General features: G+C 41.6%; 2 long non-coding RNA genes across 3 annotated transcripts in view; one reads left to right on the plus strand and one right to left on the minus strand.

Moving 5' to 3' along the window:
- Positions 1–11,963, plus strand: Gm33671. Its single transcript, XR_380153.2, has 4 exons — positions 1–95; positions 882–976; positions 7,256–7,296; positions 10,346–11,963. It is a non-coding gene; the product is annotated as a predicted gene, 33671 (long non-coding RNA).
- The window catches only part of Gm33728, a 23,793-nt gene continuing 18,172 nt past the window's right edge, over positions 11,955–17,575 (minus strand). The window contains exons 3-4 of one of the 2 annotated variants that reach the window (XR_380155.3): positions 16,562–16,629; positions 11,955–12,543 (exon numbers count right to left, since the gene is read on the minus strand). This is a non-coding gene — a long non-coding RNA (predicted gene, 33728). Of the gene's footprint in view, positions 12,544–16,529; positions 16,630–17,575 lie in introns of both variants that reach the window. The other variant, XR_380154.3, reaches the window with a different exon arrangement.

Here is a 17,575-nt window from a genome sequence, read left to right on the forward strand (position 1 = left end):
CGCAGAAGATTCTGGTCTGTGGTGTTCTTCCTGGCCGGTCATGAGAACGCGTCTAATAACATTTACCAATGAAGACTTAGGAGCCAGATACTGAGGTAAAAACCTGCTAGCTCAGAGAGGCGGAGAAAGTACCCAGCTGACCTTCCTACTCCACAGACATTCCAGAAGGAAAAACCTTTTTCTCCTTCTCCATGATGCCTTTTTTGTTTGTTTGTTTGTTTGGTTGGTTGGTTTGGTTTGGTTTGATACAGGGTTTCTCTGTATAGCCTTGGCTGTCCTCCTGGAACTCACTCAGTAGACCATGATGGCCTTAAACTCATAAATCCACCTGCCTCTGCCTCCTAAGTGCTGGGATTAAAGGCGTGTGCCACCACTGCCCTTAAATAGCCTTCAACTCAAAGACCCTACTTTCTGTTAACTTCACTCCCTGTCAGCTGCTTGTTTGCTCTGCCTCTTGACCTAGGGTTGACTTTATTTAGTTCTTGGAGAAAAGGTGTGTGGTCGGGCTGAGCCACACCACAACAAGATTTTTTTTCAGCAAATAACACAATCTTGGGGTTGACAGAGTGATCAAATAGCCTGCAAGAGAGAGCACACCTTAGGGACCAAGACGTAGAATCCAATGCTAACATGGTTAGGAATTGTTCCACAAAGGCTGCAAGCTTGGTCCTCAGTTCACTGTGTGATTTGGAAGGGTGAAGTGCAAGGATTGTAACACCTCCCATAGACTTGTCTATCAATAGATTTGTAATTCCATGGCATTATTGGGAAGTAGGAGAAACTAGGAGATAGGGCCCAGTTGGGGGACATGGGTCATTAGGGAAATGTCCTGAAATGTGTTTTGTCTCTGACCCATTCCTCCTTTGCTTTGTGTACTTCAGGCCACCAGTAGGTGACCAACTTGTCCCCAGCACATGCCTCACAGAAGCTGAGAAACAACAGAACCAAGGGACCATGGATGACCAAACCAGTGAGGGTGAGGCAAAATACATTTTTTCCTCTCTTCGGTATTCCTCCCTGCCCCCTGCTATTTTATCAAACCAACAATAAAATAATAACACACAGTAGCTATAGACGTGTTAGTGAGATCGATATCCAACCGATAACTATTATTGTTAGCTGTTGCAATTTGCTAGCTCACATTTGAATTTTTAATTTACAAGGACTCAGTCTAGGCTTACCAATGCCTCTCATATGGGGAAGGGTTATAATAAGTATTATTCAGAGTTGTTCTGAGGACTGACTACATCAGTTTGCAAAGATCTTTGGATAGCATCTGGCTGCAGCAAACACTTTGTAAATTCGAAGTGTTGCTTTGATTAGGATCATTATTCCTAGTAGGCACACTCATGGACTGGAACAAGGATACACACAGCACAGAATTTTAGATAGAGTCACTAAGACCTGTGTTGTGGAAGATCTAGCTTTCCATTTATTTTGGATATTGCCACGACTATATTTTGTATTAATTCCCTGCTGAGCCAATTTGTATCATCTCAGGCCTCTATTAGGGTTGACATTTACTGTGTGTTTCAGAAATAAAATGTATCTCCCTCTAGTACATGTATAGGGTTCGTTATGTCAGAAAAGGTGATGAGAACTAAGTTTAAGTCTGCAGCCAAATTAGGACGTGTAATGGTATAAATCATTTATTGCACTTGATTCTCATTGGTGATACATTGACAATGAAGATGCAAACTTTAATGATGTTTATTAAATATTTCCTAAAGGATTGAAAGCCCTTAGTTTAATCTTATTTTGTGGTAATGACATCAACTTGATTTCCATTGATTATGTCACCTGACATTAATATATTTTTAACAAACCAAGAAATAAAATATTCAAACAAATAAATCCACAAGAAAAATATTTTGACTCACAATAGGGGCACCCCTAACTTTTCTAGCTGGGTAAAATGAATCATAACTGGGTAATGACCTCAGGACAAACTTTTTAAAACAAAACACACTAATTTCATTTTCCTTTTTCTTTGAATTTCACTCTTACGGATCTGTGGTTATAATGAAACACCCCTCGTATTTATTTCTGAGCTATCTGGTGAGACTGAAGCCATTTCTGAGCCAAAGCCATAAAACTTCAAAGATGGCTATCTTGATGCCCTGGGAACCTAGCATGAGTGGCTGAGAGAGTGCAACACATGCTCTCTGTGGAGAAGAAAGCAAGATAGCTGGGACCCCGCCCCCTTAGGGAAGTTCCTCCAGGACCTGCCTCCTTCTGGAAACTCTTCCTGATTGATCCATTGTCCTTCAGAATCCAGCCTCTTAGGGAAGCTCTTTCTGGCCTGATTTCGTGTCCTCCTCATGTCCTCGTCCCACATTTGCTTTCAGTGTCTCTTCTCTTTCACCCCACACTGTCTCCCTCAACTTCTCTAATTATCTCCATTCCACCTTAACCTTGTCCTTCGTCGATGCTTTCTATAGGGGATTCTACAGGGCCTGTAACTCCAAAATACAGACAGTAGCCACTTTGCGATGGCCAATTCCTGAGTTTTAGACTTTTGAATGTTGTGAAAGCCATATGCCTCAGTTGGAAGCATATGTAAGATTTTCAATTTTGATTTTCATTGCTTACCTAGAATGTCAGTGCTTTTGAGACATGGTGTTTTCAACTCAAAATGAGTTTATTGAGATGTGACTGCACTTCAAGTGGAGGAATACGTGTACAAACTATTATTTATAAAATTGAGGGCCTGGGGCTAAAACCCTAGCCAGGGAATCTTTCTGCCGTTGTTGGTTTTTCACCTGGTTCCACCATTGCTCTTAACTCTTGACCCGGTTTATTTTAGCACTGCAGTCCTGTTGCTGTGCCTACCCACTTAGATTTCACATCTGTTTGTGGTTTTCCAGTCTCTTAGGTCACCCCAGCAGACTCCAACTTGGTTTGTTCTGTGGGGTCTCTTGGGCATCTCCTCCTCTGGTGAGCTCTACATTGTGTCTGTCCAACTGTGCGTAGGAAGGCCACTTTTCCAGGTCACTCCTTCCCTGCTATTGATAGACCAGTCTTGTCTCCTTGGATGAGTAATTCAGCTATTAATCATGAGATTCATCCATTAAGTAAAAACTCCATCAAGCTTTGTGTTTGAGAGCAGAAGTAAGGATGGCAGAATTTTCTCTTTATTACTCTTTAGGGGGCAAGTTTGTAAGTTCTATTGAATATAACAAAGCAAACTGTTACACATCTATCTAGTTCCCTCCAAATGACACTAGTAATGGTTTTTAATACAAATTTTAAATTAATAGGCCTTTTACATCCAGACGGAATCCATATACTACTATATACTATGTTATATAACTTCATTGCTTCTCATCATAATGTCTTTTGTACTGTTGGATATAGTACCATTATAGAGTATATAGAACTAAAAATAAGTATATATAAATCAAGTAAATTCCCTTTAAACAAATGTAAGCTAGATGGTTGAAAAAGATTTTTGGGGTTGATTTGGACATTTTGATCTTTCCTAAGTCTAAGGCTTCAACTAAGGCTTTAGTATTTAATAGGAATATTTAATATTTAGTACTAATACTAAATATTTAATATTTAGTACTAATAAAAAGTTAGTAATATGTACATTTTTTTCCAAGTTGCTATTTGGCCAAAGCATATGTTTACCAAAAAAGACATATGAAAGATACTGTAAGTTCCATGAGCAATCTGCCTTATCTCAAAGTGCACATATTCACAACAAATAACCTAGAAAGCTGTATATACCAAAGTGAACAGAGAAGACTATGAGACCCTTGCTAAGTTAAAAAGAAGAACTTTCCAATGGACCCAATTAAACAAAGTCCACAACACTGTATGCTCCTGACTTCAACCCTGAGCTGAGTTAAGGCCTTTTAATTTTAGCATCTTTATGTTGTTTGGAATGATTTTAATACTATTATAAAAACTATTTAGTTTTAATATTTTAAAAAAGATATTAGTTAACAACATGTATATTTATTAAGTAGTGAATAATGCATGTATTAATGATAGGAACATTTATTAACTTTGTAAGTATTTACATTAAATTAAGTAGCTTGCATGAATTACTTCAGCTTCAGTACAGGACTTTTGCACTGTCCACCCCAAAGGAAGCAGTGAGACCACCTTGAGTCTGGTGACCTTTGTACTTTGATGCAAAGACAACACATTCTTAAATAATATAAAAATAGGCAGTTTCTGAATTTCCCCTGAAACTTTCCTGCTTTAAGTTTACACTATAAGACACAGAATATTAATATTGATTCTTTTGCAAAGAATCAACATGAAGTCATCCCTCGTGATGATCATTATTTCATTTATTCCTTTAATATCTCAATAGATATGATGGGCTCTCTATCAGTGCTGAGACAGCCAAGCTCCAAAAGGTTGTTAAGAGAGCTGTTCTATCCAAGGTCATAGTGTCAGATACGCCATTCAAACATTCTATTGGCTCCCAACCCATGTTTCCCTCCCACCATAATGTATATGATAATGCACACACACACATACATACGCACACACATGCACACACACATGTTCATGCATACACACATGCACGCACATATGTACATATAGGCACACACATGCATGCACATACATTTTGTTTGCATCTAAATTGATGGAATAGAACAACTATATCATCCATAATTGCTGTGGTGTTTTCTGTATGGATTTGAAGACAGCACTGTAACTGTCTCTCATGAGAGGGCCTTGGAACACCATTGTGGAAAACAAAGGGCACAAGACAAAGACACCACAGCTTGATCCAGGTATAGAGGTGGCAGAATGAGCCTGAGGCCCATCCTATCACTTTTGAGAGGAGGGGCAGTAGGAAGCCAATGGAAAAGTCAGAGAGGAAGCTGCCACATGGAGTCCAGCGCAGAAAGACAGAAGGCAGGCAGGACGGAACTCAGAAGTGGAGAAGTGCAGCTTAGAAGCTGAAGCTGTGAGTGGTTACAGGGCAGAGCGTGGATGAGAATTATCAGAAGACACAAGTAGGGCTTTGTGGTGAGGGGAGAGGGTGGAGAGAAAGATGGAGAAGAGAGCTACAGAAACTGCCTATGAGCTGAAGAAAACAATATGTACAGTTTTATCTTCACTAGAAAAAGTGGAAGTTTGTCTAATGTGACAGATTGTTCCTAACCCATTGTGTTGGGCAAAGATACTGGATTATCTCAACTGTTTACCATGAGAAATATGTAGGTTCCCAAGGTCACTCCTTAGCAAATGCCCAATAAGAATCCTGAAAGTGTGGAGTTCATTTTATGAAACAGTGAGGTTAGAGCAGCAGGTGATAAGAAACCCCCACCACAACCCCTTGTCTTCTCATCTATGAACTTGGGTCTTCCCTGTTTAATGGGTATGTAGAGATAAAAGAATAACAATTCTACAAGGCAGTTCTGGGTGTGGCGCATGACTTTCAGCTAGTAGAGGAAGGTGGATGGATCTCTTGAAGTTTGAGCCCAGCAGAGGTACATGGTGAAACCCTGTCTTGGTCAGATTTTGTCTTCAACATCTGACAGGGAAGCTATGTTCATGAAATATCAACAAGATGGCTGCCAATACAAGAATTGAACAATCACGATGGCAGTTGACTTGTCAACAAAATGGAGGAAGTCTCACATAGCCCCACCCCTAGATAAAGAGTACAGGCAATTACCAAGTGCCGAGAAAGGAGAATCAGTCTTTCCTTGGGATGAACCCCAAATTGATTACCCAATACTAAGTGGTTGTTAGCCCTAAAAACATATACATCCAAGTAACACTAAATGAACTCAGTGGGTGGTATTTATTTATTTAGTCATTTAAATATAGCAATATATATATATTTATATACACACATGTGCATATACATATACATAGGCACATGCACAAACACATATACATATATATGCAATAATAAAGAAAAATAAACCATGAATTTGAGAAGGGGCATAGTGAGACACTAAAAGAATTATAAGGAGCAACGATGTAGTTGCCTTTTAATTAAAATAAAAAGGGAACTCGATAAAGCAGAGATAACTGTTCTCTTGGGGCCAGTTTTCTGAGAGCCGTAGATTTCTAAGAGATAACATATGCCTTCCAAGTGCAGTGGAGATTCTACCCAGGGTCCTAAGAGTCTTGTTTAAATCGGTTGGACACTTTGGAAGACATCCTTAGATAACTAAACATCAAAAAAGGTTCACTGCCCCCTTCATGGGCTTGGCAAACCTTTCAGCTGCGTTGAGCTGGATCTGAGCTGAATTGCATGTGAACCTGGGTAGTGTTTCAAGAGAGCATGGGGGAGGGGGGAGTTCTCTCAGGAAGAAGCCAGGTGAAACTCAAAGGGTCCAAAGAAGGCTTCGCTTTGAGTTTCTTTCTGGTTCTGTTTGAACCTGACACTCAAAGTGAAACCCGGGAGATATGAACCTCTTGCAAACTCAGGCTTGGAGGGAGGCTTTTGGAAGCAAGCCTTGCATGCTGAAAGTGCTGAGCTGACAGTATTCACTGGCACTCGAGCTTGGCCTGCCTGAGCCTCTGAAGAGACTCTCTTCTGCAAAGGATTTCTTTCACACTTCTGTAAAACTTTGCAAGAGGACCTTGGACTTGATAGTGGGTTACCCCCACCTACCTGAGTGCACAGATCCTTATAATTCCAGATTGCCAGGCAGAGTAAACTAGTCAAGTCCTGTGTTACACTCCTGGATTGGGTCAAAAGGCATTCCGACTAATTTGGTAGTTCAAAGTAAAGTTGCATATGTTGCCTGTCACCTGGGCAGTGGATCACAGTGTCATAAACTATTTGGTCATTTATTACAATCTCTTATTTGAGAGAACGAATAACTGGAAAGAAAATCCTCTCTCTCTCTCTCTCTCTCTCTCTCTCTCTCTCTCTCTCTCTCTCTCTCTCTCCCATTAAGCACATCTATCAAGGCCAACATGTGACTCTCCTTAAAAGCTAAAGGCACAGTGCACAGAGGTGAGCCATTGCCAAAACATTTTACAAGATTTGCGTCTCACCTGAATAGCGGTTGGTTCTGGAGCAGGGGGAATTTAATTTTCTCTTGGCACACAGGGCTGAATACTAAATTAAACCGAACAGAAACAAGGGTATTTTTTTTTCTTTGAGAAAGGAAACAGGTTGGCAGAATTTTGGCATGTCAACAAAAGGAAATCACACAAAGAGAAAAGGATTAGTCAAAATAAAGATCAAATGGAGATCAAAAATAAATTGGCTTCAACCCAGGAAACATTTGTTACATTTCACAAGCAGGTCTTTCCTTCCCAGGTGTGAAGAACACAGAGGAACCACCTGATCCTCCCTTAAAGGTCAGTGAGCACCCCGAGCTCGTGATAAAATGCCTCCAGAGCCCTGGAACCCCAGTGCAGGTGCGGGACTGAAAAACCCACAACCCTATTTGTCCAAAAGACTAGAGCAAAGTAAACACAGTGACCGTCAATGGGTGGATGGTAAGGGAGTGGTGTGCCAAGGACACTTCAGACATGTGTTTCCAGGAGCTGCTTTAAGAAAATGAGTAAATAGTATCTGTCTGTCTGTCTGTCTGTCATCTATCATTTATCAGTCATCTATATTCATCATCACCATCTATTAATCAATCAATATGCCTATCATGCTTATATCTATTAAATATCTAAATGAATTTTGATCCTTTCAGAAGTCTAAGAATGCTATTGGATCATTACTAAAAAACACGAAATGATTCCTGAGGCCTGGTGCCATTGAAAAAGACTCCTTGTTCAAAGAGCAGGCAAAGAAAATGCTGGGGAGGAAGCTAAACACAGGCCTTTTCTCTTCTTGTGGGACTTTTCTCATGAGCTGCCTTTCAAATTTCCTGTTGAATGTAATTCAAAGTAAAGAAAGAGTTTCAGTTTGCAGTCATAGGCATGGGTACTGTGACTTGCCTTCCCTTTGTGCAGAGGTAGCTCTCCAGGCCGGTGTGAGAACACTTCCTAGGTGGAATTACCCAGATTGCTCAACGTGGGCTTTGTGGTTCGCACATGCATGTGCGTCTCACTCTCTCTGGGATAGTGGGGAATTTTCACAATATTAACGCAATTGTTTGCATTTCATTTTTTGATATGCACACAGTGTAACAGTATTCTTCATGCTCAGCATATTGGTCTGGAAGGAAAAAACATTCAGTGATGTGTTGCACTGTCTCTGATAGAGAGAGCAGACAGGAAGCTTGCTGGAGAAAGTGACCTACAAAGACAGCAAGAATGAACTTCATGTATGAGAATCAGCAGGTTATCTCTTGATAAGGAGGTAGAACTATTGTGTGCTTATTTTCGTTATTTTTCTTATTTCTTGACACACACACACACACACACACACACACACTCATGCATGTGCATGCACTTGCATGTGCACACACAAACCCTGACAGAAATTTAAGGGAGGAATGACTTATTGTGACTGAAGGAGTTGACCCATGGAGGCCAGGATAGCTTGGCAACAGTCTAAGGGGTGGGCGGTGCAGTCTCTTCCCATGCTGGCTCAGCAGGAAACAGACACTACTGGAGTCGAAGGCAGATGTAACCACCAAGGGCCCACTCACAATGGCATAGGCCTATCTGCCACAGGTCCCGATTCCGAAAGGTCTCATAATCTAAAGTAGTGCCACCAACTGGGAACCGAGTATTTGAAGGACAAGCCTGTGGAGGACATTCCAGGCTAAACTGGTACAAGAATTTAATAAACATTGATATGGTTGTTGGGTCGGGGGCTGTTAATCAACAATCCAGTGTGTGGGGGGAAACCCATTTTTTAACAATTAGAAATGTAAATGCTTTTTGGTTTTTTTTGGTTTTGGTTTTTTGGTTTTTGAGGCAGGCTTTCTCTGTGTAGCCCTGGCTGTCCTGGAACTCACTTTGTAGACCAGGCAGGTCTAGAACTCAGAAATCTGCCTGCCTCTGCCTCCCGAGTGCTGGGATTAAAGGCGTGCATCACCACACCTGACTACCACCTGCTTTCTTAGAAATGTAAACGCACTGGGTGTTTTAAAAACACACAGCTTTCCATATAATTCTAGTTAAATAAAGGATCTTAAAACATAAAAATAAAAGAGGAAAGCAGGTTTGGGAGACCGTTTAGTTGGAAAAGTAGTTCCCTGGCAAACTTAAAAAACTAAACTTAATTCCCAGAACCTACACTTTAGCAAGTCAGGCATGGTTCCTGCACTTGTAATCCTGGTGCTGGAGACACAGAAACAGGAAGATCATTGAAGACTGGTGACAGCTAGCTTACCCAACTTGACAAGTTCTGGGCCTTAAAGAGATTCTGTATCAAAAAAAAAAAAAAAGAAAAGAAAAAAAAAAACCCCAAAACTGTGAAGAGTATCTTCAGTGTGACACATCAGACTAGCCCCTGGCTTCCACATATGTGTTAGCAAACAAGCATGCACTTGTGCGTGTGTGTGTGTGTGTGTGTGTGTGTGTGTGTGTGTGCGCGCGCGTGTACACACACACACACACACACACACACCAAACATGTGCTTGTAGACACAGACACACTCCCTGCTTCCTCCCATAAAAAAGTAAAAGGAAGAGTCAGGTATAGTGGCACATGCCTATAGTCCTAACACTGAGAAGGCAGAGGCAGGAGGATTGCCCATGAGGTTTAAGTCTAGCCTAATCTACATAGTAAGTTCCTGGGTAGCCAGCCCTATGTAGGAGGACCTTGTCTCAAAAATCCACCCCTTCTGACCAAAGGGAAGGAAGGAAGGAAGGAAGGAGGGAGGGAGGGAGGGAGGGAGGGAGGGAGGGAGGGAGGGAGGGAGGGAGGGAGGGAGGGAGGGAGGCTGAGGTGGCTAGCAGTTACCCGAGAGCACACTTAGACTCGTGTGTGGAGCAGATCCGGTCAGCACCATAAGGCCACAGATACTCCCGAAATCATAACCTCGGGGCTCTGCTTCACTAGTCATATGGAGACTCTCAGATGAAAATGTGGTTAGTCTGTGCAAATGAAACACGACTTTAGGAAAAAACAGCTCAGTGTGTGTGCCTGGGAGACCATGGTTCAGAAATATTTAGACAAGTAAAAAAACCATTTTATAAACATCCAATGCCGTGTGCTTTCATGGAGTCCCAAGTGACATTTCCTCTCACCCAGTTTCCTTTGTGACCAAGCATCTGGTGTCCTGTCACATAGAACAGTGGCCGCAAACCTGGGCCTCAGAGGTCTCTATTTATTTTTTAGACAGAAGTAAAATGCTCAGCTCATTTGTTAGTGCTATCTTGGTCTTACATTGGTATCTGTCTTACTATTAACGCTGGAAGGGGAAGAGAGCTTAGTTTTGATACTTTGGAAATCGACTTATGACTCTCTTTTTCTTTTTGTCAATTTCTTTCTGGAAAGAAGCCTCAGAGTGCCAGCGGTTGTGCTCTACGTCCTTACATTTGCTGGGAAGTGCTCACTCATCTCTTCAAGGCCTGACCTGAATGGCATTCGTGAGGGTGCCAGTATAAACGACAGAGGTCTGAAACTGGAAGCAGAATATCCTGACAAGCTCATTTGTTGGAATAAGTACTCCCAGTTGGTGGCACTGTTTTAAGAGGTCCAGAGACCATTTGGATTTGTGCTGTAGCTAGCCTAGATGGGATACAAGGGGAGGAGAGGGGCAGGCCTTGAGCATAATATCTGCTTTTGTTTTATTCAGCCTGAATAAGCCCCGCTGCAAGCGCCTGCCACCAGAGACAGAGCCTCCCTGGCTGTCATGCCTCCACACCATGGTGGCTGGCACCCTCTGAACTGTGGGCTAAAACTAACTTCTGTTGGGTGCTTTGTCGTGGAGATGAGAAATGTGGCTAAGACAGTAAGGGAAATGCCACCAGATAATTTCGAGTCTACTCAAGGAAATATTTATTCTGTTTTTTTCCCACTAATGTGTCTATTAAGTTTGGACAGTAGACAAAGTTGATTGATATATTTTTCATGGCGTTTGATCAAGATTTGTAGCTAACTCTGGAACGTGGTAGGTCTCCAGGTCACACAACCAGTGTGGTGACAGCAATCATTCCCTACCAACAGTGTTAGAAGACCAGTGCTGTACCTGCATCTTCGCTCTCTGATTATCCATCCTTTGGGGTCCTGAAGCCCTTCCTATACCAACTTCAAGAAAGCTTTTGACCTCTTTTCACAATAGCCTGCTCTTCCATTTTCTGGAGAGATTATAGTATGGCTTAATAGTTTTCTTTGACAGACATCTGAACACTCTCTATCCGACCCAACTTTAAAATAATCAACAGTAACATAATCTTGGAGACTCACCATTTTATACAGAAGCAGGTACATTTGTCGGGAAAAGACTGGATGCAAATTGCCATTTTCTCAGGCTTCCGAGACTTTCTCAGACTTTCCCAGAGTCACCTCCATTTGTCCCCTGTGAGGAGCTCTGCTAAGCTGACAGCACAGTGTGCACTTTCCTGCTTGGAGCAGAGGCGAACACATTGCACACGTCTGGACCGCTGCTCCCTTTTCTGTGGGAAATCGGTGTTTTCCAGGTCTCTCCCTTCTCCCAATTCCGCAGAGCCTTTGCGGTATAACATCAGGGATTTTAGAGCACTCTGCTATGAACTGCAAATGTGCTAGTCCAGGTTCTCATTTGCTTTAGACGTGTTTGTAGAATCTCCTAGGCTAGTTTTAGGGTGCTTCTTCATGGTTTTAGAAATGCCACCCCCACCCCAAATTATGAAGAGTGAGCCAATTTGCTTTGTACCTTTCCCTTTTTGCAACATAGCTTACCTCTAGCCACTGGTGTATTTGTAGACACCTTGGTGTAAAAAGTAAAAGATAGTCCAATTTTTAATTTTTTAAATAACCTATCCAGTTTCTTCAATGCAATAAAGTGAAGAAATCTATTTTTTTCATAGTGAGACTCCACTAGAGACAGAAACTGCATCATGTCATTTCTAAATACATTTGGTTCCATTTTAATTTTTACATTAAAATAAAATAACCTATATATTCCAGCAAAGAAAGACTCATTTGATATTTTTTAAAAGTATTTTACAAGTCATGAGATTAAAAGATCATACACCCACCATGTTGATAAATGTCATTAATAAGATCCAAGTGACGGTGACAGAGACCCTTGATAAATCAAGACATGTTCCTTATCTTGACAGTACAGAAGGAAGTTAGCACAATCAGGATGCCCAGGGAAGAGGCCAGCAGCCTTCCCCAGTAACAGACAGAGGGCAAGCAGATGCGCTCTTGCAGATAGTACATCGAAAAGGGCAGTAGTCACATGAGAGCTCCTGAGAGTTCAACTGACCTCTGAGCTCAGCCTTACAGCCGCACAGCTGGGCACTTCATCTGCAAGCTGCAGGACTGTGTGCCAGAGCAGGCTGCATTACAAGTCTCAGTGCACTTCAAGGAAGCTAGACTACCTGTCACGCACGGTGCAGACTGTGTGGCATAGTCAGGATAGGCATCCCTTCCCGCAGTGACTTCAACACAGCACTGTAGCTTGATTATGCATTTTAAACTAGAGCCGTCAGCGTAGGCTTTGGAAATAATGCTTATGGTTTCTTAGATCATTGGAAAGACTCGAACTGAAAATAAAACAAAAATATAATATTATTATCCCAACAGATCCAAGAAGTGTACTCACTGCTAAATAAATGGAAACTGGCATTATATAAACATTTATGTGTGTTATATATATTACATGTGTACACACATAATACATACATTACACATTTATATATAACACATATTGAAAACACAAATTTTAAAGCAGAACCATGTATGTAATTTACACAGATTAATAAAAGACTCAATAGATTGGCTACAACCACTGAGGCAGGAGTCTGTTAAAATATAAGATTACTACGCAGAATGGGGCTGGAGACAAATCTCAGTGGAGAGGGTTTGCCTAGAACATCCAAGACCTGGGGATCATGGGGCTGACACACTTACACACACACACACACTCACACTCACACCAGAAAATTCAGTATTCTCTATGATGTATATAAAAAATATAAAAGGAAAAAATCCTTCTTTTAAATAGCAGTAATAAAATGAGTATAAAATACTTGGTGCTAAAAGGAACGAATATTAACCTCTATCCTAAGGAAAAGATCAGCAACTTTCCCCTAGGCAGACAAAGATGCCAGGACGACTCAAAATCATTTACAAAAGAACACGTGTCATTTTGAAATTATACAACTTTACATCAACCTAACTAAAATGCTACTAGAATTTTTAATAAAGATAATTCTAAAATTAAAAGAGAAGCCGTGTAAAAGGAATTAGGAAACAGCTGTAGGAAATCACGGTATGTCTCACTATACGTGAAAATACATCAGGTGAGTTTTGAAGATGGCATACAGATCAATCAATTAAATACATTATCTAGAAATCAGCCCTATTCACACATGGATATGAAGACTAAGGTAATTTAAATCTAAAGAGAGGGGCCCACAAGAGTGAGTGCATACCATGTGTGTTCTTTTGTGATTGGGCTACCTCACTCAGGATGATATTTTCTAGTTCCATCCATTTGACTAAGAATTTCATGAAGTCATTGTTTTTAATAGCTGAGTAGTACTCCATTGTGTAAATGTATCACATTTTCTGTATCCATTCCTCTGTTGAAGGACATCTGGTTTCTTTCCAGCCTCTGGCTATTATAAATAAGGCTGCTATGAACATAGTAGAGCATGTATCCTTGTTATATGCTGCAGCATCTTTTGGGTATATGCCCAGGAATAGGATAGCTGGGTCCTCAGGTAGTACTATGTCCAATTTTCTAAGGAATCACAAGACTGATTTCCAGAGTTGTTGTACTAGCTTGCAATCCCACCAGCAATGGAGAAATGTTCCTCTTTCTCCACATCCTTGCCAGCTTCTTCTGTCACCTGAGTTTTTGATCTTAGCCATTCTGACTGGTATGAGGTGGAATCTCAGGGTTGTTTTGATATTGAACATTTCTTCAGGTGCTTCTCAGCCATTCAATATTCCTCGGTTGAGAATTCTTTGTTTAGCTCTGTACCCCATTTTAATAGGATTATTTGGTTCTCTGGAGTCTAACTTCTGGAGTTCTTTGTATATATTGGATATTAGCCCTCTATCGGATATAGGGTTGGTAAAGATCTTTTCCCAATCTGTTGGTTGCCATTTTGTCCTATTGACAGTGTCCTTTGCCTTACAGAAGCTTTGCAAATTTATGAGGTCCCATTTGTCTATTTTTGATCTTATAGCACAAGCCATTGGTGTTCTGTTTAGAAAACTTTCCTCTGTGCCTATGTGTTTGAGGCTTTTCCCCACTTTCTCTTCTATTAGTTTCAGTGTCTCTGGTTTTATGTGGAGGTTCTTGATCAACTTGGACTTGAGCTTTGTACAAGAAGATAAGAATAGATAGATTTGCATTTTTCTACATGCTGACCAACAGTTGAACCAGCACTATTTGTTGAAAATGCTGTCTTTTTTCCACTGGATGGTTTTAGCTCCTTTGTCAAAGATCAAGTGATCATAGGTGTGTAGGTTTATTTCTGGGTCTTCAATTCTATTCCATTAATCCACTTGCCTGCCTCTATTCTAATACCATACAGTTTTTATAACTACTGCTCTGTAATACAGAGTGACCCATGGCTCCAGCCGCATATGTAGCAGAGGATGGCCTTGTCAGGCATCAGTGGGAGGAGAGGCCCTTGGTCCTATGAAGGCTTGATGCTTCAGTGTAGGGGAATCCCAGGGCAGGGAGGTGGGAGTGGGTAGGTGGGTGGGGGAACACCTTCATAGAAGCAGGGGGAGGGGGATGAGATAGGGAGTTTTGGAGGGGAAAGGGACTAACATTTGAAGTGTAAATAAAGAAAATATCTCTCTCTCTCTCTATATATATATATATATATATATATATATATATATATATATGTGTGTGTGTGTGTGTGTGTGTGTGTGTGTGTGAAAAAAGAGAAAGAAAATGGAAGACCTATGCAATGGACCTATACAAAATAAATATTGGCTGATAAAAAGAATAATGTGACACTCAATCAGCTCTTAATAAATAAGGACTTTTGGGGCTGGAGAGAGTTTGATGAGTGAAATGCTTGCTGTGCCAATCTACAGACCTAAGTTTGGATCCCCAGAACCCAAGTAAAAACTGTCTGGCACCCTAGCACTGGGGGAAGCAGAGGCTGTCAGATCCCAGGAGCTTGATGACAGCCAGACCAGCTGAAATAGCAAGCCCCCTGCTCAGGGGAAAACCCTATCTCAAAAAATAAGGTGGGTGTAGAGAGGAAGACATCCTGATGACAACTTCTGGCTTCCACTCACTTCTACATAGGTAAGTATACACACACACACACACACACACACACACACACACACACGTACACATGCAGAAGCCATACATACATGTGCATATGCACACACTATACACACACAAATAAAAATAACTAAGAACCCTTAACTTTCTCCTTGTACTGTTCGATGAGGCGGCATACTGTTTATAGACACATGCTCAGGGAATCCCTTCCTCATTATCCACGCCTTTCTTTGCTATACTCTAGTCCCTCCAGTAATTTTCCTTGGGGCAGGTCTCTAATGTATTGCTCATGTTGCAATGAATGCCTGGTCACTCCCGGTTCAGCCCACCAAGCTCACTGGGATAAGATTTCTAGGATTTCATTTAGTTTGAGTGCCCGAGGGTAGCGCAGAAGTCAGTGGATTCATCTCCAGAGAACCCCACTGCTTTCTAGGGAACAGTTGATGTTTGTTAGCGTTAAGTAGAATTCCTAGAAAATATTTACCAAGACCCTGGATGTACTACCTTCTTAGGAGTGAAGGGAAATGAGCTTTCTAGTAGCTGAATGAGGCATGATAAAAACGGAGCATTCCTTCGGCTAAATGCTCCTGGTTCTGAGACTAGGTATAAGACAGGGAATTGGCTCTTTTTCCAGAGCTCACATGACTTCAGTGTAGGCTAATTCCGTGCTTCCCGTCTACATTTGCAGGTTGGGAAGTTAAAGCTCTTGAATTTTCTTTTAACTTTAAAATGACATTATATTTATTTTTTATGGGTGGGTGGGTGGGTGCGTGTTGAGGTCAGAGGATAGCCTGTGGGAGATGCTTGTCTCCTAATGCATGCATCCTGTGCCTCCCTAGGACCAAACAGAAATCATCAGGTTCACGCAGCAGGTACCTCTACTCTCTGCGCCATATTGTCTTTCAGTATCCTTTCCTCCCCTCTCTGTCTCCCTCCCTCCCTCCCTCCCCCATTTCTGTTTCCTTCTCCATATCTTCTCTACCCCTCTCTGCCATAAGCTCCCATTTCTTCGATGTCCTACCTCATCTCTGTCACAAAGCCATGAGCCAGAGCCTTGACTTGAAACCTGTGGAACCATGAGTCAAAAACCAACCTTTCTGCATTTGGCTTTGATTCCTCTGAGCATTTTGTCACAGCATTGAAAAAAACAGCTAACGGAGGAACCAGAGCTACCTTGTCATCATAATGCACCCCCCCCACACACACACAGAGGTAGTAGCTGTGGGATGAAGACAATTATCATCACTGTGGGTTCTGGGTTCTAACCATAATTCCTAAGGATGCTTTCAATATCTCACACAAAGCGCTCCCTCCAGTTCGGTCCTCAGGATCTCAGTTTGATGACCGGACGTGCTCAACTCTGTGCCTAGACAAAACAGAAAGTTTGCTGAAACTATCCAAACCATAGAGAGTACTGCCTGACTCTGACTAGAATTATGATACAAAGAATATGCTCTTGATTAAATAAATCTTTCTCAGTGATAAGAAAGAAGACTGTGAGGCAGCAAGCACAAGAAAAGCATTGCTAGTTCAGGACTTAAGGTGCTGACGGTTGGGTTCCAGGCTCAGAACAGGGTTCCACATCACTCAGGTCTTGATTTCCAATGCAGGGGGCTTCTTCAGTTACTCTAAAAAGAGCAAAATGTACACGATCCCACACATCACCAGGATGTCATGCCCCTTCATAGGCACTGATTCCCCAGAGGTCACAGCCAAACAGCACTTGTCTCAGATGGCAGTCGGGGGTGGCAGCCAGCCAGAATTACCCACCCCAGAGGGCCTTCTTGATGTGTGGGTGAATGGATGGGTGACCATGTGTTTACTTGACTATTGTACTATTTTGGTATTTGCTTTTGGAGTTAGATTTTAGATAGCATTAAAAAAAAAAAAAAAAAAAAGGAGACGAATCAACCTTTGGCTCCCAGACATCTGTTACACATCTCTGTTAGTGTGTAAAGAACACAAACATGATGGATGGAAACCACCAATTTTGGTTGGAGAAATCACAGGTCCAAACATGTTATCTGGCTCCACTAAGAATAGACGTTTCATGAGTTTGCTTTGGGTCTACATATGACCTGTCTACATATGACCTGTCTTCTTAGGACTTACAACAGGGCTCACAAGAAAGTAGATGCTCAGACGGCTGTCACTGTTCCTGTCCTTGGGATTGTAACCATTTAAATGCACACTAGCCAACTCAAACCGTATCTGCATCTCCAAATGTGATGCTTTTCAGGGACTACAGAGGGCCAGCTTACCATCTGTGTTAGTCATGTTTCTGTTGTTATAACAAAATACAAGAGTCGTAT

The sequence above is a fragment of the Mus musculus genome, chromosome 10 (assembly GCF_000001635.26).
Source record: "Mus musculus strain C57BL/6J chromosome 10, GRCm38.p6 C57BL/6J".
Lineage (NCBI taxonomy): Eukaryota > Metazoa > Chordata > Mammalia > Rodentia > Muridae > Mus > Mus musculus.